General features: G+C 36.8%; 1 protein-coding gene and 1 pseudogene across 1 annotated transcript in view; one reads left to right on the forward strand and one right to left on the reverse strand.

Annotated features, from left to right (window-relative positions):
- Grm7 (glutamate metabotropic receptor 7) overlaps positions 1-27,913 on the forward strand; it is a 777,046-nt gene that overhangs the window by 106,643 nt on the left and 642,490 nt on the right. The window lies entirely within an intron of this gene.
- Positions 2,412-3,389, reverse strand: LOC144250581 (small ribosomal subunit protein uS2 pseudogene; annotated as a pseudogene).

Here is a 27,913-nt window from a genome sequence, read left to right on the forward strand (position 1 = left end):
AGGAGGAAACATTTATTTTGGCTCATGGTTTCCAAGATTCAGTCCATGGTCAGCTGACTCTATGCTCTGGGCCCAAGGTGAGGCAGAATATAATGGCAGAAGGACATAATAGAGGAAAGCAGCTTAAGACATAGCAACAAGGAAGCAGAGAGAGCTCTGTTCACAAGGGACAAAAATATAAACCCCAGAGGCTTGCAACCAGTGACCAACGTCCTTCAGCCATACCCTAGCTGCCTACAGTTAACACCCAGTTAATCACATTAGTGGATTAATCCACAAATGAGGCTGTACCTCAGTTTACCTAATCATTTCACCTCTCAACATTGTCTTACATGAGCTTTTGGGGATACCACATGTCCACAACTTAACATTTGCTTTCCTCTTTCATCATAAAACAAGAAGCTTATACCATGTATTAAAAAAAATGACAAGTGATTACATCCTTGGAATGGCATGATGGACAAATAAAAACTCATTACTCAAAATGTGTCTTTCACTTCCCTACTACATTTGATATTTGAGGACTTTTAGGCATGCTTGGAATAAAGATATTACCCCCTCCCATTTGTCCGTATTAAGTTATATGTAAGTTTATTGGTACATTTTATTTGATGAAATAGATAAGAAGGTGAAGTATAAGTCAAGAGCTCATTGAATATAATGCATTATTTTTATCCTTATTGTTTTTAGTATGTAGATAGCATGTAGATCATGAGGAAAAACAAAACACAAAAGAATTATAGATAAGGAATACGATTCAGTCAGTGCAATTAAAGTATCTTTAATTGATAATCCTGCTGTCTAATATGTACACTCCTACTTTTTTGAAAGCTGATGAAGTACCATGATAATCCTTAACAGCATTTACAGAGATTTTACTCCATTAGTGTTTACAGACATTGTGAGTAATGATTGATTGATAAGTGCTTAAAAGTAATCATGGAAACAGGTGCTATACCTTTGTTATGGAAATAATTTTTTCCCATGAATCCTTTTTTTCCTACCCCATGAATATTGTAAAAGAGTTTGTCTTATCATGAATTACACTTAGGAATGTCTTTTGGTGGAGCAAATGTTCTGGATATTGTAGTCACTCAGTATGTTTATTTTAGCCTTCATGGGTTAAAGACTTCTTCGGGCATTCAAGGAGAAGACAGGTGAACAGAGGAACTTTGACATAAAGTTTGAGAGCTACTCACAGGCCATTATGTTCTAAGTGTAGTGGGAAGCTAGTAGAGATTTTTGACAGGAAAATAGTGTGATCACATTACCATATATAAAGGTGACAGTGGCTGTTATATAATGGAATATTAATGCTCAAGATTGCTAGAGTAATAAGACCAAGAAGCGGGCTGTGGACATGTCCCAGCAAAGGCTTGATAGCAATATGGGCCAAGAGAATAGCAGTGAGGTGGAAATCATGTCTTTCATATGTTATTCTCATTCCAAAAGAGCCTGAATCCTTAAAGGAGACATCAAGGCACTCTTGTTACAGGAGCTATCTCTCAGAATTGGTCTCAGCTAGGCAAACTACATCACCTCCAGCTTCAACTCTTTTAGGCTTAACAGCTAGACTTTTTGTGTGACCATCAAAAGTTCTATCAAGTACTACATGTCCATGTTCTTCGAGAATGCCTTTCAATCCCTGAATGAGTTATCTTGTTTAAAGCCCTCTATTTATTTCCCTACTCACTGAGTCTCAGTGCCAGGGCTTAATGTTGTTCTTATCATTTCTTATGCTGAATACTTAACAAATCTGTGCTTCTCAACTGTAGCTCAGGTATAAGCTGTAAAAAATGCTTAGTGGTGATTTTTGTTGTTTTCCTTCATACCAATTGTCATGATATTTCATATCACCTTTTTTCCCATTTCGCTTGATGGCAGTGGAGATTGAGGTCTTAAAATTTAATTTTAATTTGTAAATCGTTCAGAGAACACATATTTTGCTAAACTTTTCATTTGGAGCATAAGTTCCAAGTCATTTATATTTTTATGTTTTTGAATCACAAACTATAATCAAAGCTGGATATTTCTTCTCTCTATACACACAAAAGTTTAGAATTATTTATAGGCCATTAAATAAATCTTCCTAAGGCAATGTTTCCTTAAGGGTCAATTTGATTCTTGAGATATTAGAAGATATTATTGCAAAAAAAGTTCCTGATTTCCCATTATTTTTAAAATAAAATGTTAAAAACAATTAGTTTTCTTTGGGATAGGATTTCTTCAATCCTACAAGATGAAAATATGCCATGAGGCTCTTCAGGTGAGAGAGATTGCTGAAATCTACCACATTTCAAAAAATAAATTGAGAAGAGAACCCTTTTGCATAAAGCATTTACAAGTAGTAGTCTATCAATAAATTTCACTTGAAGATATTTCTTTTTTTTTTTTTTTTTTAGAAATTGGTTGTTTATTCTCCGTAAATTGGTGCTTATTCTCCTTATTTCCACCTTGCTTATTAATGTGTGACTGCAGAACAACTCAAGACCACTCGGTGGTTGTTCCTACCCACTCAGTGGCCTGAGCAGTGGGAGCTGCAGACCAGTCTTCAGTGGCTGGCTGGGCACTCCAGTCTTCAGTAGGGAACTGCTGGATAGGCACAGAGGGCACCTGCACACCTTCAGACCAGTCTGCAACCTCAGGTTGAGTAGCAGTGAACTCAGGAGCTGGAGCAGTCCATTCACCCTGAAATTCCTCCTTGGTCACAGCCTTTTCAGCAGCAGCCTGCTCTTCCTTTTCAATCTCTTCAGGATCTCTGTAGAAGTATAGATCAGGCATAACCTCCCATGGGTGCTCACGGGAAATGGTGCCACGCATGCGCAGAACTTCTCGGGCCAGCATCCACCACATCAGACCCACAGAATGAGCTCCCTTGTTGTTGCATGGAATGGCAATGTCCACATAGCGCAGAGGAGAGTCTGTGTTACACAAAGCAATGGTAGGGAGATTGACATAGGATGCTTCTGTAAGAGGCTGGTGGTCAGCCCTGGGATCAGTAACCACCAGAAGACGTGGCTCCCAGAAAGCTGCCTGGATCTGGTTAGTGAAGGTTCCAGAAGTGAAGCGGCCAGCAATAGGGGTGGCTCCAGTGGCAGCAGCAAACTTCAGCACAGCCCGCTGGCCAGTATTCCTAGAGGATATGACACTGACATCAGCAGGGTTTTCAATGGCAACAATGGCATGAGCTGCCAGCAGAAGCTTCTCCCAGGTCCTCTTCAGATTTATGATGTAGATGCCATCGCTTTTCCTTTTGTAGATATACTGTTCCATCTGGAAATCAAGGTTGGTGCCACCTAAGTGGGTTCCTGCTGCAAGGAATTTGAGGACATCCTCCTCCTTCATTTGCAGGACATCAAGGGCTCTGGACATTGTGACAGTTTCCCTTTAAAGTTACCACGGGAATCAAGAACAACGCCGTATGGATCCCTCCCTGGGTAGCCCGGAAAGCACTTGAAGATATTTCTGTATTCAAATATCAGTCTGGAAAGTCATTGTTTGGCTCAAAATTAAGAAGGAACTGTTTCTTACATATACTTCATATTCTTAATTACCTTGGCTAATGCTATAGGACAAGGAAGTTAGGGCAACATAGAATATTAGATTAATGAAATTTGGAATTTTTAGGGGTCTGACTTTCTGATGAGAAAATTCAAAGTAAAGTCAGGTGAATTGCCTAAGGCCACACAGCTGGGGTGGAAGGTAGTATTGTAGTATTGTAATTCTTTAACTATGATGATCATGTCTACTGTTTATGAGTGGAGAGTCTATTTTTATCCCACTTCTCTGCTTCTCTCTCAACCTCCCCTTCATTTTCCAAATTTTTACTCCAGACCATGTTACTTCACCAGGATAACAAATATAGAAGACACGTGAATCTGTAAATACAAAGAGTATTCTGAGAGAAACTGATCAAGCCTAGAAAGCCAAGACTAAATGTAGATAAAGGGGTAAAAATTCAAACTTGGGTGCAAAAAAACAAGAGTTGGTGTTGTTTGGTCAGTGTTATTGGTAAAAGGAAGTGGTATCTTCATTTATCACTAACTCAGTATCCATCATCAGTGTCACATTTCTATGAGAAAAGCTAAGGTCATCTTGGAATCCATAAAGGGAAATATAGTATCCAGAGAAAGAGAAAGAAGTCTATTTCTACCATGTGCTGATGAGCCTGCTAGAATGTTGGCTGAACATTCAGAAATGTGGACAGCAATGGCATCCCCTTTTCTGCATGGCTACTCTTCCCTTTGTTTTTCTGATTTGTGACTTCTAGTTACACAGAATGCTAGCTGATTCATCCTTTTCTGTCTCAATGACCTCTTCTCCATTCTTGGAGGGCAATATCTAATGAAGATACTTACTCTTTATGCTACCTGGGGTATCCTCTTGACTCACTGGATCTTTGAGGTAGAAAGCCTTCCCGACTTCCCCCTTTTATCTTGAATTAAAATGAAATCCCAACAAATGTGGTGAGAATTCTATCTAATAGTTGTTTCCCCAAATCTCTGAAAGATGTTGGTTCTCTAGTCATGAATTTTCATCTATTGTTACCTTAATATTTGAAAGTGCTGTAAGAAAAACTTAAAAATATTAACAGTAAACCAAAAAGCAATTCTGTAATACTACTTATGGACACTTTCAGGATGATTATGTTTTTTGTAGGTTTGTTTGTTTTTAACTTCCCAAGATTAATTCATCCTGAATTGGAAGACTATAATTAGGAATTACTTATAAATAAAAAACACAACTTTTTTGTTCAGTTTTATTTTTCCTTAGTAAAACTCCAGTCATCCAGGCATTCAAGGTTGTAACTATTATCACTATTATTCATGTTTTAAAAGTTGCCAGTTAGAGCCGTGAATGGTGGCACATGCCTGCAATCTCAGTGACTTGGGAGTCTAAGGCAGGAGGAATGTAAGTTTGAGACCAGCCTCAGCAACTTAGTGAGGCCCTCAGCAACTTAGTGAGACCCTGTCTCAAAATAAAAAATAAAAATGGCTAGGGATATGGCTTTGTGGTAAAGTACTCCTGGGTTCAATCACCAGTACAAAAACCAAAAGTTGCTAGTTAGGAATATAGAAATATCAAGAAACATTTTATTTCTATAATATTACTATTTAAAGGGAAACTGAAGAGAGCTTCAGCAATAAAAAAAAAGAGAGAGAGAACATTATAGTAACAGAAAGAAGGGTGGAAGTGAGAGAACAGGGGCGCAGCCACTGGTTAAGGGGTACAATAGTTTCAAAGATAGGTCTTTGTTCAGGAAAATTGCTCTTAGTGTTCCTCCTTTGCCCTACCTATTGTGCTTCGTGCTCTTTGACATAATTTACTGCTATTTAATACACTCAATTGCACATGCATTTATTGAGTCTCTGTGTGAGGCTTTGTACTTTGATTTTCTGGAGTCTTCAAAAATAAATATTTAACATGAAATCACTTACAGTCAAGTGGAAGAGATAATATGCACTTACAAATAACTGAAATGCAAAGTAGAGTTGGACACAAGTCACAAATACAGGAGCAAATTGCCTTTGGGGACTGCTAAGTGGGTCATGTCACCCCTTCCTATCAACAAGGTTGTCAGCGGGGAACAGAATCCAATTCAGATGGTTCTAAAAACTTTAATGAAGGAACTATTTACAGAGGTGTAGATAGGTTCAGAGGAACTCACAAGGGATATTGAAGTTGCAGAGACTAGCAACCACGGAAAGCTGTTAGAACTTTGGCCGTTAAGGGACCAGGGGAGGAAATCATGTTACTGAAGCCCAATAAGTGGTGGAGGTAGGGAGAAGTATGCCCTGCAGGAGCCGTAACCACAGTTACAGGAAAGTAACCACTGCCAGGGGGGGAAAAAGAAAAATAGGGAGGCAGGGGGCTGGAACATGTAATGAAAAATCAATGCTTCTCGCTCTCTTCCCAATTTTTTATTTCTTGATGTAATGTTCCACAGGCCAAGACAGTGAAGTCAGCTGATGTGGGAGGCTGAATATTGTAGTCAGTAAGTTAATGTAGCCTCTTAGGACTCTGATCAGGATATGCAATGACAGAAGAGAGGTCTAATGATGAGGGAGGTTCTTGTTGGAGGTCTTAAGAGCATGTCACACAATGATACAAGCTTTGGAACCCAACAACATGGCTAATATCAGGAGAGAATGTTCCCAGGTATGTGAACAGATGGAAAGAAGGCAAGGGAGTAGAAAATGAAATACATGAACTCAGAGTGGCTACAAGATATGGTATGTGTCAAAGAAGTGGTCTTATAATGAAGTGGGAAAAAGCATTTAGTGCCATCCCAGGTGGCTTGTCCTGTGGGTGGTAGTCTAATGGTCTTGACTTAGAGAGCATGGTGGAGCAATCCATCTTGTGTCAGAAAGGATAACTTGGAGGTCCCAGAGACTCTGAAGAGAAACCAGGCAGGAGAATAGTGTAGTCACTGCAATAAGTGAAGATGCTGGTCTGGAAGAAGTGGGGAGACCATAGGAAATCATGGTTCTACAGCCAGAAGGAATTAGCAATGGATTAAATATAGAACAAGGGCTTTGAATCTGGGTAATATATGTTGTTCCATAGCACAAGGAAAGAGGTCAGTCAGAACTGGAACTGAGCAAGGAAGAGATGAATTTATTCTAGTTGTGCTGGGCCGGTGAAGGGTTGGCGTGGATCATAGCCTGAAGTTGTACATTTTGGGGAAGACTTAACTGCATAGAGATGGTAGTAACTTCATTAAAGTAAATAGAGTTTCCAAGAATATGAAATAATAATGGATTTATTAGGGGCAATTTGGCAAATCACATCTTAGTAATGTGATTATATAAAGGTGTCAATACAAGATGTAGAAAAGGAATATTTTGGAGTAGGAGAAGAAAAGAAGAAAATACTAGGCCATTAGATGCTAAGGAAAGTGGTATTTTTAAGGTAAAACATTTCTAAAAAGAACCAGGACTAAGAAAGTCTGTTGGAGTGGGCAATTATGTAAATTACTCTTTCAAAGACTTTGATGGGGAAGGAGCTGTATGAGGACAGACCATGTGCAGGGAGGTGGCAGGGAAGTAATGGGGCTTTGTTTCTGTGAGAGGAGACCCAACTGTGTTAGCAAGGAGTGGAAAAGCAGTCCTCTTATTCTGTTTTCTGCCTATTTTATGTAACTGAAACTATCAGTTGTCCTCAAAAAAATTAATAACATTACACTCAGAGTCCACAGGAGGGAGACACTACTTTCTAAAAGTGACCTGATGAATAATTAAATTACCATAAATTCTCAATGCTTAAATTAGTATCTGGAGCTTTAACATATTTATTTTTTCCTGTTGTAAAATATTGAAGAAACATTTTTAAAACTTTTGTAGAACATTTGTCTTGGACATGCTGATTCTTCCTTTAACCTAAGATAGCTTTTTTTTTTTTTTTTAAGAAAACTACTTGTTGAGCATGATTTTTATAGACCTTGAGTAATGATAAAAATATAAATTCTTTTCCACTGTTTTCTTAGTAATTATATCGCATATACATGTGGTAAGTGTTTAATGTGTGTGTGTGTGTGTGTGTGTGTGTGTGTGTGTGTGTTTCTGAAGTTCTTCATGGTGAAGTTGAGTGTTCAAATAACTGGGTTAAGTTGGTATTTTTATGCTGAAAATGAGATTTTAATTAAGGATGTGATGTTACTATTTCTGGTTCAATATAGGCTACCCTTCCCCATTATCTTGGAATGAGTGAATCACATGGCTTGCTTTGCATAAATGAGAGTAAGTAAGAGGGATGCATTTAAAGACAGAACACACCAAGCTTTCTTCTGCTTCATGGTGAAAGAGTAAACACTCATTCATAGAAGATGCCGTAGTGACTGCAAGCAACATAGTGTTTCTCAGCCAAATTGTGTGCATCTTGAGATATAAGTAATAAATAAACTTTGTTCACATAATATGTCACCCAAGCTTTGCCTCTAGGAGACATTATAGTATTTTAGGCTTCATAGGTAACATTATCTACATTACAACTCTTCAAATCTGCCATTGTAGGTATTTTAGTGCTATCATAGATAAAAAGTAAATAAACAGGTATTATTATTTGCAATAAAACTTTCTTTGTAAAAGTAGATAGCAGACAGATTCAGTCTATGGAATTTGTTGAAATCTGCTTTAAGGCCCTGAGTTGTTGAGTTTGTTGTAGCAGCATAACATATACTATACCTTCTGATATAACTATTATTTACACTTTATAAAGAAGATTTGCTTTAGAAAAGTGAAGAGGTGCAATGGCAATTTTGTATTTCTCTGTGAGAGTATTTGTTAAAATAGGACCATGTAAAGGTGATTTGTGTTCAGATCTTTAACTGAGTCACAGCAGGAATCAATGAAATAGGGCCATAAAAATCTACTTGGGAGAGTTACTTAAGAAAAAGTGGGTCATCTAGAAATTTTCCTCAGTATTGAACACATACACACACACACACACACAAAAAAAAAAAAAAAAAAAAGGGAAAGAAATTCTCTCTGAAAAGCTATAGCAATGGCCAGGAAAGTGGTAATTGGAAGACAAGTTATATCTAAGCAGAGACTCATGGAAATACATCTTCTGACATTTTCTATGCCATTTAAACCCTAACACAAATAGTAAATGAGTTCAAATTGTAATTACAGAGGTTTAGAAAGAGGTCAGAGGTGGGATTTAGGGATGCTAGTGATTTTCTATTTCTCAAGTTTTGAGATTGGTTGTATAGGTGTGTTGGCTTTATGGAAATGTATTCGGCTGTATACCTGGGCTTAGGTGTCCTTTTCTGCATGTATGTTATACTTAAATTAGTCATTTAAAGAATTAGAGTGAAATGAATAATTTCTGAAACATTATGTAATCAATGCACAATCTGGGTTAAAGAGTGATTTGGAAAGTGTGATTGTTAGGTCAATAAATTTCATCTTGCTATGAGTCAAGGACTCTCTAGGCAATGTTATATTGGGACTTTGCTCCCACATTGCCTATTTTCTAAAACAATGCTTTTTGGGGGGCTAATCCTCACAGTGTGTTGATATCTCTTTCATGAGAAAATGCCCCAATTTCTCTTCTGATGAGCCAAACTTCTTATGTCCATCAATTTTCTGTCCTGAAAGCAAAGGTGTCTTCCTTGCCCATAGCCTTTATTTCTTATCTGCCTTCTGTCATCCGTGTTGCTGATTTCTTGCTTCATTGCAAATGGAAACCTAAACCCAGGATTCCTTAGGTGAGCTGAGAGGATCCTATTCACCAGAAGCAAAATCCCTGACAAACAAATCTTTGCAGCTCTATCAAAAAAAAAAAAAAAAAAAAAAAAGGAAGAAGAAGGAGAAGGAGAAGAAGAAAAAAAGGAGGAGGAGGAGGAGGAGGAGAGAAATATCCATCCAATTCTCTGACATACAAACGGACTGAATCCAGATGAAACACTGCAAAACTGGGAATTATCAGAGAATTATCAGGTTCCCAGAATGTAGTAATAAGTTGTGATAAAAAAAGATATATTTATAATTTCAGAATCTTGGCTTCGTTTTATTTTTTCACTGTGTGAGAGAGTTTAGATTTAATATAGACATACTTATAGATATACTTAATTCATTATTCCAGAGCACTTTTGCCTTGCTATTTATTTATTAATTTTTAAAGCTGATTTTATTAACCATACTGACAATTATGTTTTCTTGATCAAAGTCCTTTACTGAAATTGACTTCCTAAGTGGATAGTTAATTTTATCTCCTTTCAATAAAAATTTTGGCTTAATATTTTAATAGCTTAAAAGAAGATGATTATTATATTTAAAATAAGAGGCATATTATTTTCTAATTAAACTTCAGAGTATAATATAAATTCTCATTAACAAATTATTGGATTCATTATGGACTACATAAACAAAGTACATGAACTTACATAATATTTAAAAAAAATTTTTTTTCTCTTATGAAATTATATTTTTTAAAAATCAGCAAATGCAACCACAATAGTAATAATATTGGGCTTGACATTTTAATAAGCACATTCTTAGGTTTCAAAGTGTAATAGAAAAATTTAGATTATAAGTAGGGTCTGTTAGAATTGAGTTTAAGTTTGATCTCTACTATTTGTTTGCTTTGTGATGTGAACAATTTCTTTCTTTCTTTTTCTTTTTTTCCTGATACTGGGGATTGAACCCAGGGGTACTCAACCACTGGGTCACATCTGCAGCCCTGTTTTCTTTTTCACTTTGAGACAGGTTCTAAGTTGCTTAGAACTTTGCTAAGTTATTGAGGCTGGTTTTGGGTTTATCATCCTCCTACCTCAGCCTTCTTAGTTGCGGGGATTACAGGCATGTGCCACTGTGCCCAGCAAGCAGTTTAATTTCTGTGAGCCTGAATTGCCTTATCTGTATAACAACATATAAATTCCTGCTTCACATAGATTACTATCTGGATTAAATCAGACAATAGATGATCAATAAATGATAATTTCTCTTCTCTTTGAAAAGCATCAAATTTAAGTTATACAAAGTCTATTAAAAGATGGCTGTATCTGTCAACTGCTTTAAGATCTAAATCCTTGGATCTTAGTGACTTACAACCACAAGCCAAATTCATCAGTTGTTGTAGACTGACCTGTTTAGTTCAGTGTTTCTTTTCTTTCTGGAACTTAAGCCCAAGGTGTGACTACTACTTTAGATAGACATTGCAAAGGAAAAGGACAAACAAGCCTGAATCAAATTTCCCCCTTAAAAGTGGCATATATAACATCTGCTCACATTCCATTGGCCAGAGCGAGTCACATGATGGAGACTTATAATAGGGCCCCACCTGTACTCTGCAGGGATCCTCTACAAGGCATGCATTCATGTATGGAAAAGGAGAACAAATAAATGGGGAAAAATATAATATGCTTCAGTGATATTGCCTATCAGGGTGTTACTTAGCAGAGTAATGGTCTTTTGCCTGAGAATCTTAAGAAATGGTGATAATTTATACCCAGTCATCCAATATAAACCAAAATAAAGAAAAAAAGTAATATGAGAATTTAAAGTTGTGCAAAGCTTTTTTAAAGGCTGTGCACACAATGCACAGTGTAGTTAAAGAGACAGCTTTACATGTGTGTAATTTACAGATGAGCTGTTTAATTATGAACTTATTTCTGGACCTGTTTAGACTAGCACATGAAAAATACACCTATTTGTAAACTGGTAAATAGGCCCTTCCCACATATAAGAAACAGCTTGTTTCAGAGTTCAAAATATAATATGATTAACTTTTAATTTGAGTTGGAAAAAAAGAGTAAGTTACCCATAAATTGAGTTACAAAAGTGGTTTCACTTTTAAAAACTGAATTAAGGGTTTTGAAATTAATTTAGTTTTGAACAGAATGTGCTTAGTGTAATTTTGTTTATTAGACTGTCTTTGGACTAGCTCTTTTGAACAAAACAGAAAGCAGTTCTATAATTTGAATGACTCCTTATCTATTGTTTTACTTTTTTCAAATTAGGAAGTAGGAAAAAGGTAAATACTTCTCTTTGAAGAATGAATCATTAATAATTTTGAAGGGATGCTGATACCTTAAAGGTATAATTCTTAGGAACCCAGGTGTGAATCAAACAGCTGTTTCATTTCTAATCTTGCCCCATAAAACTGTTCAGATTTATGTTTGAGGAATTTAGCACAGCTTTTACTACATTCAGATTCCTCCTCTGAAAAACTAGAATAATCATAAAGTTGCTCAGATTATTAAATGAGAACCATATGCCCAGCAGATACTGTTACTTATTAAAGCACAGTTTTTTTATTATGCCCCATTTTACAGAATGTGATATTGAATAAACAAATGCATTACTGATAATCACTAATAAACACATGTAAGATATTTAAAAATATTTTGCATACATAAATGAAATTATATTGTTGAACATATGCTTTATCCTGAGCTTGTGGATAGACATTTGGGATAGAGAGATATGCAAAAATGGGGATGGTACCTAGCCTAATGGTAGATGTACTAACATTATAATGTGCAATGAGCAAATGCAATAGACAACTGCAACACAACCATTTAACATTTTTGGATGGTTCTCAAAGGATCCTACCATAGGAAACTCTGAGATGTTACTGGTCTACACATAAGACATTTGCTTACTCCAAGACTGATGTGTGGAAATGAGTCACTGAGCTAGTGAGTGAGCCTACATCTGTGTTAAGCATATGCTTCAATTTTGTTTGATTTTGCACTTTTAGCTAAGAGCAGGGTGATTGCTGTTACAGGAGTAATTAATTCAGTGTAGTTCTATAATAGTGATACCATCCAATGGTGCAGATACCTGTTCCTGTGGAACAAGATCCCCTTAAATATAGTAGCTTAAAGCAGAAGTAAACATTATTTCATGGTTTCTGTGAGTCAGGGATAATGTGAGTAGTTCAACTGACTCAGTATCTCAAGAGATTTTGGTCTATATGCCAGTTAGAGCTGAAGTGTCTTGAAGGCTTGATAAGAACTAGAGGATCTACTTCCTAGATTGTAGTTGCCTGTGCCTAGCAAGTTAGCACTGGTTGGAGGTGTGGGTCCTCAGTTCCTTGGCTTGTGAACCTCCCATAGCATGGGGGAGGGCACAAGGTTGGGGATGGGGGAGTGCACAAGGTTGGGCATGGTGGTGCAAGCCTATAATTGCAGCCACTCTGGGGATTAAGACAGGAGGACTACAAATTTGGGGCCAGCCTGGGCAACTTAGTGAGATCCTGTCTCAAAATAAAAAAATTTAAAAAGTGCTAACAATGTAGTTCAGTGGAAGGATGCCCCTGGGTTCAATCCCCATTACCCACTCCCCCCCCAAAAAAATGTCAATAGAGATTGTTAGCTTACATCATGGCAAGCAGGATAAGTGGTCTCAGAGGGCTCAAAGAAGAAGCCATTGGTCTATTTTTTTTAATATTCTTTTTTTAATTGTTGATGGACCTTTATTTTATTTATTTACATATATATGGTGCTGAGAATCAAACCCAATGCCTCACACATGCCAGGCAAGTGCTCTACCACTGGGCTACAACCCCAGCCCCACATGGTCATTTTTTTAAAAAAATTTTTGTTGTTGTTGTAGGTGGACACAGTATCTTTATTTCACTTTTATGTGGTGCTGAAAATCGAACCCAGCACCTCACATGTGCTAGGCAAGCATTCTACCACTGAACCACAACCCCAGCCCCCACATGGTCTTTTTTGACACAATCTCAGAAGTCATATTCCTACATTATGCAGTATTTCATGGTTACACAGGTCAGTCACAAACAATGTAAAAAGAATTAAATACAAACCTGAGGAACAAGAAATGAGAATACTTTGGATCCATTTAAGAGACTGGATATCATAGTAAAATAATAATAATTGCATGTGTGTATATATGCACTGAGTTAAAATGAAAAGGATTTGGAATTATAAAATAATATTTAGTGAAAGATATCCCTCTTGTTTTTAAAAAAGAATATCTAACTTTGAAATTACAGAACATAAGTATTAGGACAGATATGAAATATTTAGCTAGGACAAACTTTTAAATAAAATCTTTTTAGACCATTTACAATAAGAAATTTGTACTTTCTGTTGAGAACAAAACTATTTTTAAGAACTCATTTTATGCTTGAAGTAGTTATATGAAATTCTTGATCAAGACTTTTACATGAGTTTCTTCAAATTCTTGATAAACATCTTCAACAAAAACCTTTATTCAAGTCCATAGATATTAAAATAATAAAAATCATTTTTATAACTATTTAAAACTTATAATTCTATTTAGAATTATAACATCTCTGTCTTTTCAATTTATTGTGAAAATGTGAATAGATTTAAAATTTGATCAATTTTTTTCTTGTCAAGTATTTCAAAATAATGATGAAACTATAATTTACAAAATGTGTACTGCCTTGTTGGATTAGGGACTCTACAATGAGCTTGGATGCCTCCAAAATAGCATGAGACAAAAAAAAAAAAAAAAAAAAAAAAAAAAAACCACATCAGACAATGGACAGAAAAAAATCAATATATGAGATGATTTAGATTTCAGACTGCTTGCTGGAGTTGGAACTATCAGGAGGCCCTGCTTAGAATCTCCCTGCATAGGCCCTTCTGGCATTTGTACTTTGGCTCTGTGAGAAGTTAGCAGTGCACCTCATGTGTAGTGGGGAAGACCATAGCTTGCAGCTGGTTCTTGAGATAGATGGACATATGTTAGTTCATGTCCTTGATCAAATCAGCACATCAGGGTGGAACAGCAAATACTAGATATTGTTCATTCTTTTTACTACCAGGCAGGCAGGTCCATAGGCCTACTTAGTGGTTCTTCTCAGGGCTACCTTCTAGGGAAGCCTGAAGACTGCACACATTTTAGCATGGAGACTCTAGACAAGTAGACACAAGTGCACTGGATCCATATTTCTTATAAACCTATACCTCATAGTCTACAGTAACAATAGTATGTTACACAGCAATTTTTCAAAGATAGACCCCACAGACCATGGCAGTTCCATGATCTTATAATGGAGCTAAAAATATTCCTGTTGCTGAGTGACATGGCCCTAGTTAACTCAGCACAATGTATCACTCATGTGATAGTGAGGATACTGGTATACATAGCACTGTTTTGTCAGTTGTATAACAATATAGCACATACAATTATATGCAAAACATAGCACCTGGTAATGGTTTTAAATGACTATTACTGGTTTATGTATTTACTATATTTTACTTTTTTATCAGTTGCTCATGACAATACAATGATCTTGACATATCATACATTTGATTCAAATGGAGTATAGGAAGGGCAGCAGAATACAATAGACACTAGTATTGCTGTATGTATATATGTGGCTGTATAACCAATGTGATCCTACAATCTGTACATGTGGAAAAATTGAGAATTCATACTCCATTTATACTTTAATTTTTACTATTATTTCAGAGTGTATTCCTTGTACTTAATGTGGGGGAAAAAAAGTTGAGTTATATTTAGATACGATGTTACCTTGGCAACAGTTTCAAACATTTCAAGTTTATCTTGTATCTTGACTGCATCAAGAGGCTATGTAGAGTGATTAACCTACATCACCTAGTTTGTGTAAGTGTACTCTGTGATATTGAAGCAAGGACAAAAATTATCTAATTATACATTTATCAGAACATCCCATTTTTAAGTGGAGCATGATTGATTTTACTTTGAGTCTGATGAAATTTGCCTGTTAAATTTGTCTATCAAATGGTTTTATTAGTAATTTCATAAAATCATAATCCTGACATCATTATAGTTCTAAAAGAATTTCTGTTTTCAGTAAAATTTATTGTCTTTTATGAATGAATATATGTTCAATATATTGAATATATGTGACTGATATTACTCTGGACTATGAGTTATAGGTTTGCAAGAGATATGGATGCAGAACACTTGTGGGTAGAAGTGAGGCACACTATTGCCTACTTGTCCAAAAGCCCCAATGTTCAAATGTGTTCAGAGTCTTCAGGCTGCCATGGAAGGTAGCCCTTAGAGGAACTCAGGAGAAGCCAAGCAAGGTGGCCAGTGGTAAGGAAGGTTCTGACTGGCCTGTGTCCTGTATCTGCTCATGCATTGAAGGGGATAAAGCCAATTCCATATAAACCATGTGACTAAGATATAGGAGAAGCATGATTCCTCAAAGGACAATGGGATGTTGTAATCAGAAAGATACTAACCCCCCAATTCCTCTCATCCCCAAATCCATTCTTTCTGCTTATCTGAATTTCAGAGGAGCAAAGATTTGGACATATGTTTGGAAAGAATTACCCAGGAAATGAGGAAGTACTTGTCTCATATACATCATATACCTTTTATCATTTCTAAATAGATAGGTTAATGGCTAGAAAACTAATTGGATCATAAATGCCTCGTGAATCTCAATCAACATCCCATGCTTCAAAGTTGCATTAGGTAGACTACCAGAAAAAGTGGAAGGAACAATTGCTAAGAAATGCAGAGTATAACTGAATGGGAATGCCCACAGGGTCAATTACAGTCCATATCTGGGTGTATTATTATGCTTTCTTCCATTTGGCCATATGGATTGTTCATCTGATTGTGTTTCCTTTTTACCCAGACTGTAAAGAAGTGCAGAAGAAAAATTATTATTTTTCCATAAAAATATTAGTTCTTCTGGCTGTTATATCCTTTCTCCCAGTCCTTGTTTCTTTCTTATTCCAAGTATAACTCTAGAATAATATCATAAGTCACACAAAATGATATTGGGAACAATCTAGGATCCAGATAAGTATGTGGGGTGCCTTTGGGAAACCTCAGAGCATGGTGACCAAGGTTGACCATGGTGACCATTGGTTAATCATCATGGGCATCTGTACCAAATTGCAGAGCAAGGATCATGTGATTGAGGCCTTACACAAGTTCAAGTTCAAGGCCAAGTTGAAGTTCCCTGGCTGTCAGATATATATATCTCAGAAGTAGTGGAGCTGTATCAGGTTTAATGCTCATAAATTTGAAAACATGATGACTGAGAAGAGGCTCCTTTCTGATAGCTGTGAGGTCAAATAGACCCCCAGTTGAGGTCCCCTAGACAGATGGGGAATCCTGCATTCATGAAGGCTTCCACTATGTTGCCCCCTCCTTAATCACACTCACCAATAAATCCTGTATCATATTCGAAAAACAAACTAATAAAATATTAATATTGGTAGGAAAAGTTAGCAATTTTTCATTAAATTAATTTTCATTTTAGAAAAATAATTCCTATAAATATAATAACATTGTATAAAGTTATGTATGTGTTGCACATATGAAAATGAATAGATAGAATTTATATATATATATATATAAATATATATATATATATGGATATATACATGATATGTGCGTATATACACCCATGAATATGTGGTAAAGAGATATTAATTTCAGTTTATAATCTTGAAGTATTTCTAATGAACTAAGTCAAAACAAACTTTCCTTTGAGTACCTATTCTATGTTAGAATCTGAAGAAACTATAAGGATACAAATGTGACCCTTCTTTAAAGTAATTGACAAATAATGATGATAATTAAGACACAATTAAGTGATTTCAAATGATACAGAATATATCAAGGAGTATAGTTAGAAGAGAGTCTATTTGTTAGGGGAAAACAACAAAATTTGATACATAACTTAGGAGAGATAATTTAATGATTACTTCTAAATAGACTGCATATACTAGCCGGAAGTATTTCTACTTGGGTTTCCAGCTTAACCTAGATTTCTCAAATAACTAGTGACAGTGTGGGTAATGAGGACCTGAGGCAGGTGACCTGCTTCTGACTTAACAGTGGCTTTTGGCAAGTCCCTTCAGCTCTTTGAGCATGTTTTCCCATCTATGGAAGGAGACAATGGCCCAATCCACCTTGCAGGGCTATTGTAAATATTATAAACTGAAATTAATATTCCTTTACCAAGTATGCATGGTTGTATATACATACATATTATGTAAAGATTAACACAGAACAGTATAATCATCAATAGAAATCTAGTTATTGATAGTTTGGGGGCTTAGAGATCTTCTCTGTAAACTTAACTTTTCTCTAGCAGATATTATATACTCAAAGTAGAGATTGCATTGGTTACCTTGTTAACTCACAGAGATTCAGGACAGTCTCTGAGTAGATATATCTCAGTATTTGAAATAGTTTAACATTTCTGAGCACAGATTATCTCATGCTCCCTTTTCAAATTCCCAGCCAATGCACCTGTGCTGGAAATATTCTCATGGTGTAAGATGGGAAGTTCTGAATTACCAACCCTTTTCTGAGTTTGCTCTCTCCTGGAAAATCTAGCTTGTATTTTCCTCTTAATATAAAATTGGATACTCTTTTTTTTTTATTATTGGTCGTTCAAAACATTACATAGTTCTTAATACATCATATTACACGGTTTGATTCAAGTGGGTTATGAACTCCCACTTTTACCCCGTATACAGATTGCTGTATCACATCAGTTACCCTTCCGAAGAGCTTGAGAAGAAGATTTACATTAAACAGGGATGAGAGGTGGGAGGGAAAGGGAGTGAGAAGGGAAATCGCATGGAAATGGAAGGCGATCCTCAGGGTTATACAAAATGACATATAAGAGGAAAGGAGGGGTAAGACAAGATAATAGAAATGGAAGAAATGATTTACAGTAGAAGGGGTAGAGAGAGAAAAAAGGGGAGGGGAGGGGAGGGGAGGGGGGATAGTAGAGAATAGGACAGACAGCAGAATACATCAGACACTAAAACTGGATACTCTTAATGAAAGAATTTTCAATAATCTGACCTCCACAAAATGTTCAAGTTTATCTATAGGTTGTTTCATAAGCAAGAAAACACTAAGTATGTAACATACAGTAGTTGGAGTAGCTTCAAATGAAATCCAAACTCTGAAACTGCATGGAGGACTAATAGTTTTCAGTATTAGAAAACAGGCTTTTGAGGGCTGGGGTTGTGGCTCAGTGGTAGAGCACTTGCTTCGCACATGTAAGGCACTGGGTTCGATCCTTAGCAGCACATAAAAAATAAGTGAATAAAATAAAGACTAAAGACGTTCTGTTTATCTACTGCTACAATAAAATAAAATATATATATATGAAAAGAAAATAGGCCATTGATTGGTCCTTGGCTCAATTGTTTTGTAGAATCAGGAGCATGGGAATGTTCAAAATGCTCCTTTCCATCTTACTTTGAAATTAAGGCAAATCATAATCTTTTCTAAGTCTAAAATCCTAACATTTAACAAGGAGTTAAAAGAGCGTCCATGGTACAGATTTGCAGCAGTGTACATTTGAATAATGGTCTGCAAATCCCATTGGGTATGCACGTTTTTAGAAATATAAGTGTAATCCTCTGCAACTATCTTTGGAGTTTTATTGTTGTTGTTTGTGTTTTTATTTACTGTGGAATGAACCAGAGAACCACATCCCCAGCTCTTTTTGTTTTTATTTTTTTATTTTTTTATTTTGAGACAGGATCTCACTGAGTTGCTTAGGACCTCTCTAAGTTGCTGAGGCTGGCCTTGAACTTATGATCCTCTTGCCCCAGCCTCCGGCCATTGGGATTGTAGGTATGCACCACCATGCTTGGCTTTTTGGGGCCTTTTAACTGGATTGTTTACAATGTGTGGATTTTCTTGCTCTGCCAAGGTACCTCTCTGACCCAAAATGAGTTAATAGAACCAAGTGGCTCTGAGCATCTCTGCAACAGCTTGGTCTAAAGTTGTATTTCCAATTGTCTATTTCCTTTGTCAGGAGTGGCCTACTCAGACTGTTCCTGAAGATTCAATTTTCCTCCTTTGTTTAGGAAGTTGAAATCATTTCGTATTCTAAGCAAACACTCCTAACTCATGGAACCTCTGATGACAGCTCACATCATCACCAGAAACCTTTAGGTACTTACTCTGCTGATTTGCCAAATGTGTTCACATTTAATTAAGAGAACTCTCCTTAATCTGGAGAAAGTTGCTGAATGGGAAACTCAATTGTTTGGAAATTTGCATGTCCTCCAGAAGACAAATGGAAACAAAATTAAATACCATCTTGTTAAAGGAAAATGGTTTGCAAAGAATGAAAAACATGACTGAAAGATGATTTTATTTCTACCCTTAAATACAAGTTTATCATTCTGGATGAGATAGTCAGTTGTTTTTACTTAATTTTAGGGTTAGAAGTGACTGTAGAATTTGATAGGCTTACCCCTGAGTCTCTTGTGAACTTTTTCCTCCATTACTCCCCTCTGCCTTAACTTTCTTCTTTCTTCCTTGGAATAAGCTTAGAGCCTATTAATAGAACTTCAGTTCTCTCTGTGCTGTAATTAATAGCACAGATTTAAACAAAACACTTTACTGCTCTCAAACTGGGTTTTCTTATCTGAAAAATGCAGGTGATAATAACAACGATCTCATAAAATTTATGTGAGGATTAGATGAAATAATCAGTGTGAAAAGACCTTCTCCAAACCTGTAAGTCTTTATTATTAGGAGCTAGCGACTTCTTTGTAGAAATAATTTCAAAATTATTCATTCTTGTCTTCGTGGAGGACTTTGTTTACCTCACAACAAATAGACTCAGCTTTAATCATTTAAAGCCAGTTTCCCACCATTCTGTCCTCAGATATAAAACTGGTGCCTAAACGTTTTTCATTCTTTCTTTGTTTTTTTTTAAGGGGGGGGGTTATTTTTCATGTGACAGTGATTGTAATATCTCTATTCCTATATTTTTGCCGTTTTGATAGCACATACTGAGTATTTCCTGGGCACTAAACATTGAACGATTTAATATAACTAACTTGCCCTTAAACTATGATATAAGAACTATAGATTCACCACTTTATAAATGAATAAGCTGGAGTTTGTATATAGAACTTGCCCAAGGTCACACAGTGGGCAGGTGGCAGAACTCTGGTCCATACCCAGCTCTGTCAGATCCTGTATACACTGGGTCCCTTTAGCTGTTAGAAATGATGGTTGTCACCTTGTAGACACTGTAAGGTTATCCTAAAAAAAAAAAAATCCTTAACTGATAGATGTCTAGGAGGTCCTTGGGATAGGTTTTGGGAATCTGAGAAATCCCCAGAATTAAGCACAGTAGCTTGTGGTAGGTGTTTTTTGTTTGTTTGTTTTGTTTTTTTACAGATTCCAAAATTAGAAACCCAGACCTATACTGAAAAAAATACTATTCATTAGTACCTGTTACAGGAAAAATAAGTGGACTTTATTTAGCACCACTATGACAGCTGTAGGGATGACTGCAGTGGGGTTTTCAGTAGGGAAGAGAGGGACTCAACTCCAGTTCTAATAAGGGAACATGGGAATTTATACACAAGGAGCAGGGCATAGGTCAGTGGATAGAAAACATCAAGAAAAAGAGTGTTACAAGGCTGGAGCTTTCTGGGAAACTGAGGCAGTGTGAAGGCTCCCCTTCAAACCCTGGTTCTTGTAATCAAGACAGGGAGATTTAGGATATGTCAATCAAAGTAAGGCAGGAGTTTATTAGAAGGGATGTGAAAGGGGAAAGATGATACTCTCAAGGGAGAGGGTGAATCCTTTCTGAGAGGGGAGGGATAGCATGCCTCTCCTGCCCTCCAGTTTTATTGGGAGTCCCAAGGAAGTTTCCAGAGAGTCCCACCCAGGTCCACCTCTTGAATTTTGACACACAAAGGATGACCTCATATTTTCAATTTCCCAATGTTATGGCAACATTAGGTCACTTTGGCCCTTATTGACCAGTTCTAATTAGAACTTGTTCTAACAGATTTTATGATTGGGGAGGATTATCTTTATCTACCTGAATTCCAGGATCTGGTCTGTGTAAGGGTCACAAAAGTACCTTTGCTCAGGATAACTTGTGTTTCTCTTATCAGTTTTATTTCAGGCCTGCTTTTCTTCTACAGATAACAGGTAGTTTGCTAATGAATATTACAATCCTGTGGACTTAAGCCAGGCAGGACTGCAAGTAAATTGCTTTTTAAAAGTAAAAGCATGAGGAGGTCAGCACAGTGGGCCCATTTTATAGAATTATTCCCTTAACCTTGTATTCTCACCATTAATGTCCCTTAGTCCCTTGTGAAGATGTTCACACTAACCTGGCCTAACAGGATTCTTGTTGAAGGTAGATCCAAGATCATTAGACCCATGATGGAGGATGAGGAACCCATAGATATTGTGTTCATATTTCTGAAAGCCCTTTCCATCCAATAATGAAGATAAGGTTTTGAGAAACAGGAAAAAGAAGTATTATTACTTTGCCAGCAAAAGAGAAACATAGGGGACTCCTGTATGAGAGTCTATGCTTCTGCCCCTCAAGGGGAGCACAGGGTTTTTAAAGAGATGATTCAAAGGCTATATTCCAAATATGCCTTGCTAAGAGTTGTAATTTACTTATTAACTTGGGAGATTTATTAGATCTTCTGAAGCCATCCCTGAAATCTGAATTATTTCATTCCTATGGTGGGTGTTTACTCAAGGACAGATGACTTGGCCTAGGATGGGTAAGAAAGATAATCCTCTTCTACCCCCAGAGGAGGGAGGGAAGATTAGGAAGGGGAGATCTAAGAAGGGGAGAGATTAGGAAGAAGGAGTGAAAGAGGAAGAGAAAGAATTTTGTGATTTTAAAAATAAGTCTCAGCAGCAGAGCTGCAAGGGCTATATTCAAAGCATGAAATGGACCACTATTCCATTCAGATACAAAGGATGGGGGATTCTTGCAGAGCTTACTTATTAGAAGGAATCTTACTTAGCCTGAGCAATGCAGAGGCAAATAGGGAAGTCCAAATGTGAGGACCTACCTGAGATTTCAAAGGAGACTGATAGAGATGTTTAAGGAAAGAATGTTTGTCAACTATAGCCTGAGGTGGGGAACAGGGGCAGCACCATCTTTCTTAGCTCTGTTCCCTTTAGAGAAAACCTCCTGATAAAACCATGGAACTGTCAGGAAACAAAAACACACACACAGGCACACATGCTCAAAAAAGGTTTTTCACTATATCACTGACCCATCAGGATAATGATTGCAGAAGCAGTGTCAAGGAAAGAAAAAAGGTCTTCCCTCAAATCCATTGAGTTGGTACCTAGCTTAAGAAAAACTGTGGAGGAGATACATCGTGAGACTAGGGTCAGAATATTTAGTTTTGTGTCTTGTTTTCCTCCTGCCTTACTATACAGTTTATGAAGACTTCAATATGCCAGACTCTTGCTTCTTTTACCTGACAAAAATGTTGGAGAGGGGCTTAAAATAGTATCGAATTTGTAGAATTGTTACATGAATTAAATGAGGTGATCCACACACCTAGATAATGGCACTGAAAGGATAAAGTTTCTAAGCTGGAAAGCTTGAATTAAAATGTAAAAGATTAGGTATTATTAAATTCCTCTGTTACACCCAGATTCCTGAGATAGTTAAGACAACGCCCTACTGGCCATTCAGCCTAAGGCCCTGTGCAGTTTGTCACAGGGCCCTGAACCAATCAGTTTGAATGTGTATCCCGCTTAGGAGTGACCAATCACCCCCGCCCGACCTGTTCCCACCAATGAATGTGCCAATCACGTCTCAGAGTTGTTGTTCAATTTTCCCTCGCCTCATGATGATTTGTTCTGATGTATGCAAAGCCCACCGCCCTCTCCAGAAAGTGTACTTAAGCTCGGCTTGACCTCTGCTTTGGGCTCTGGGCTGCTCTCCCTTCTTGAGTAAGCACGGAGCCCCAGCGCGCTGGAATGGATCCCCAATAAATCCCCTTTTGCCAATTGCATGGAGCCAGTCTCTTGTGTGGTCTCTTTCTCCGACGCTCCACCAGACCCTAACAGTACCTGGCACATATATTAATGTTACCAGTCATCATCATCATTACCATATCATCATCATCATCAACAACAATAAGATGGACATAAGTGAAACTCCATATATAAAAGAACTTTCTGTAAATAAAAGAACCTTTATAACCATTAGTTAATTGGTAAATATCTACTCTGATGTTCTTAGTGACAAATTTTCTTTTTTAAAGCATTTACTAAGTTGCTATGTTCATGTTCCACTAAATACAGTAACTTTTAAATGAGCACTTTATGTCTCTGGTGGAATTTGAGCACTAGGAGGTACTTTTTTTGGTCATTTTAGTCTTTGCATTATCTTTTAACCCAGTTTAATGCAGAGAACAGAGCCAAGGTAATTATCTTATTTTTCATTTACATAGCTATCACTCAAGGCCAGTAGTTTTTAGCAGTGCAAAATCTGTTTTATCTAAAATGGAATCCATTTAATAACACCAAGTACTTATTCCTGTAATTGACTAACAATTGAAAGCAAACCTAGTAACAGAAAAAGGCTTGAGTTATCTATACTGAGACCACGTGTGTGATAATGGGTGTCTCTTTTCTTCAGTCTTAAAGGATTAAAAAGAGATTTCAAAATGTTAAGTGAATTTGTAATAGAAACAGTGGGAAAGGTATCATTTTACATTTGAGCTTCCACAAAAGCCTTAGGAAATGGCGAATCAGCCATTTAAGTGTACTGGGCTCCTTTTTTAAAAATTCTGCCCTTTGTTTTGCAAATGAGGGTTCCTTGGAACATAGCTTTCCTCTAAAATAAAGCTTTTGAACTTACCTCAGAAGGAGGTTAAGCTACCAAATCAGATTCCCCCTGCATTTTCTTGGACTGTGTTTTCTTTCACTACCACTAGAATCCTGATGCTCACTCTTGGTTTCCTCCTTGGTGCTTCAGAGAGGCCTTGCTTCCCTGGAGATCACCTGCTTTGAGTGCACTGCAAGAGGATGTGCAGGAAGGAAACCTGTCAAGTAAGGACAAGAGGAAGCCTAGAGGACCAGGGTTCACTTAAGAAAGCACATTTTAGCTGGTGGTACAGGCCTGTAATCCCAGGATAAAGCAAGAGGATCACAATTTTGAGGCCAGCCTTAGCAATTTAGTGAGGCCCTAACTAATTAGACCCTATCTCAAAAATAAATAAAAAAATAAACAGGACTGATGTGGCTCAGTGGTAAGCCCCCTGGATTCAATCCCTGGTACTAAACAACAACATGTTTTATCTCAGCTGTCAGTCCAATCCCCTTGTGCCTAAAATAGGCCAGGCATGGTGGCACAGGCCTGAATCCCAGTGGCTGAGATGGGGGAGAGGGGCTGAAGCATGAGGATCAGGAGTTAAAAGCCAGCGTTGGCAAAAGCGAGGTGCTGAGCAACTCAGTGAGACCCTGTCTCTAAATAAAATACAAAATAGGGCTGGGGATGTGGCGCTGTTGTCCGAGTACCCCTGAGTTCAATCACTGGTACCTGTCTCCTCCCCACAAAAAAACCTGGAAAATGTCCCTTTCAGTTATGTGTAATCTCCTAATTTAAAATAATAATAATAATAATAATAATAATAATAATAGTTTCTTAGAATTCCAAATAGATGAAAAAGCAGAAAACAATTATTAATGAACCTCCAGGTACCCATGATTGGGTTTAGGACACACACTACCCCCAAATCTGTCACTTTGGCATATTGAGTACTTTCAGTAGAAGGCATTTGAGAAACTGGTAGCTGGAGATTTCTCTCTGCCTTCCCCCTCTCCTTCCCTCCTAAAGAAAGTCCAAAAACTCTCCCTCTGAGAGATGGCCTCCTATACCCCAAGAAAATGTAACAGGAGTTCACTTGATGCTTTGACTATATTCCTCATGGCTTTGAAACTTACATGTTTTTTTTTTTTTTCCCCAATCTTCTTTACTCTAAACTTCGCCTCCCTGATCTTCTTCCTCCTGATCTCTCCCTAATCTCATTTTCTCTGAATCCCCTCTACAAAAGCCCCCTGTTCCTGTGGATGGGCAGAATCACAGTCTTTGGGACAGGAGTCCCCTGTGTTTCTCCTTTGCTAGCAAAGTAATAAACCTTCTTTTTCCTTTTTCTCAAAACTGTGTCCTCATTATTAGATTGGCATCAGGACAAGGACCGAGCTTTCAGCAACAGAAAGAAACATCTTTACCTGTGATAATGCAGGGACACAGAGAAGAACCTGAACAGATTGGCCTTGCTAAGTCTCCCCATCATTACCGTTCCAACACATCCTTTGTGATATTCACACCCTTTTCATATTTCTCCACTACTATCTGCTCTTCATGAAACCTGTTTAAAAAAATAAACTAAACTAAAAACTAAAAATTTTCCATTTCTTGAGTCTTCATTTCCAAAAATGTGTCCTGTCAAACTTATACTAAATAAGTGTGTGTGATTTTATCTTGTTAATCTGTATTTTATGTAGGGGCCTCCACCATGAATCTAGAATAGGTTAAAAAACAACAACTACATTTTCCTCCCTTCACTCATAATTCTTCAAAACTTGTTAACTCATAGTCTTTCTTGTCTTTCTTATAATCTTTCTTGTCTCTCTCTTCCTCTGCCTTTGTTATTTTGAAGCAAACTCTATATAGTATACTATTTCAACTGTAACAATTTGAGTAGATTTATCTGTCAAGGACTTTTAAAAGACAATCAAAATATCACAATCCCTAAAAATAAAAAAAAAATTATAGTTAATATTCACCATTTCCTAATACTTTTATAATTTTCTTTGTTTTAAATACTGATCAATTTTCCCCTTTTATCATTTTTTTCCAAGTTCACTTAAATTAAGATCCAAATAAAATCAAGCCTTTCAACTGTTTATATGTCCTTTAAGACATTTGTTTTTTAATCTACTAATCTACCCTTTCTTTTATCATCTATTTCATTTAATTTATTAGAGAAACAACATCATTTTTTTTCTTTGTGTTTTGCACAATTTGTATTTGTTTCTAATGATTTGACTGACATATTTGTCCCTCCATTGAATTTTCAGTGTATTGACAATTACATATAAAGGCTTAATCTATTCTGATGGGTTTGGGGTTTTTGTTCATTTGTTTTTACAACAATATGCACACAACATTTGTGTTGTTGTTTTTTTTTTACTTTTATCTGAATATATATGGTGTATGGCTATCTTTTAGTGATGTTATATCTATTGATGATCATTGCTTAAATCTATTAATTTACTAGGGGACAAAACAAAAATCTCTGGACAGCATCATCACAAGGTCATGACTCTGTTCTGGACTTTCTTCCTTGCATTGAATTCAGGAAGAAAGTAGGCAGTGTTTGGCTGATGGGATTAAAAAAGCTCCTCAGGGAGGGAAATAACTCCCCAAGCAGTAAGCTACAGGGCAATAGGAGTTGGAACTGCAAGGATCTGCAGCATAAGAAATGCCCTACAGACTATATAATGCAGAAGTTAATCATATGCAATTTCCCTGTTTAATGTAAATCTTCTTCTCAAGCTCTTCGTCCCTACCCTGTCCTTGTTTACTCCCCTTATATCAAAGGAGTCATTTGGTATTTGTTTTTTAAATATTGACTAGCTTCACTTAGCATAATCTGCTCTAATGCCATCCATTTCCCTCCAAATTCTATGATTTTGTCATTTTTTAATGCAGAATAATACATGGAAATGGAAGGCGATCCTCAGGGTTATACAAAATGTCATATAAGAGGAAAGGAGGGGTAAGACAAGTTAATACAAATGGAAGAAATGATTTACAGTAGAAGGGGTAGAGAGAGAAAAGGGGAGGGGAGGGGAGGGGGGATAGTAGAGAATAGGACAGACAGCAGAATACATCAGACACTAGAAAGGCAATATGTCAATCAATGGAAGGGAAACTGATGTGATACAGCAATCTGTATACGGGGTAAAATCGGGAGTTCATAATCCACTTGAATCAAACCGTGTAATATGATGTATTAAGAACTATGTAATGTTATGAACGACCAATAAAAAAAAAAAAAGAAGTTAATCATATGGCTTAAAAAGTGAGTTCTGTGAACATAAACTTTGTGGGAATGTGTTATTTCTTTATTGCATGACTCCTTACGATTTTTTAAACACTTTTTTTTTAAGACCAATTTTGGGTTCACACCAAAATTGAGAGGAAAGTGTAGAGAGGTCCCATATGTTCCTTGGTCCCATGGACATGCACAACAGTCCCTATTATCAATAGCTTGCACCAGAATGGTATATTTATTATAAAGGATGGACCAACATTGATGTATCATTATTGCTTGAGGATTCTCTCTTGGTGTTGTGCATTCTCTGGGAATAGACAAGGGTATAATGACACATAGCCACCATTGTAGATAACATCATATAGTTTCATTGTCTTAACAATCCTGTGTGCTCTACCTGTTCATCTCTCCTTCTCCCTAAGCCTTGACAACCAGTGGTCTTTTTATTGTCTCCATGGTTTGACATTCTTCACAATGTCATGTAATTGGAATCATATAGCAGACAGCTTTTTCAGATTGACTTCTTTCACTTAGTAACATGCAATTTTGTCCCAACTTTTAAAATATATGATTCTACAATGAACAGTAACTTACAAGAGTGAGCTATAACAAAGCAAT

The sequence above is a fragment of the Urocitellus parryii genome, chromosome 16 (assembly GCF_045843805.1).
Source record: "Urocitellus parryii isolate mUroPar1 chromosome 16, mUroPar1.hap1, whole genome shotgun sequence".
NCBI classification, from domain to species: Eukaryota; Metazoa; Chordata; class Mammalia; order Rodentia; family Sciuridae; genus Urocitellus; species Urocitellus parryii.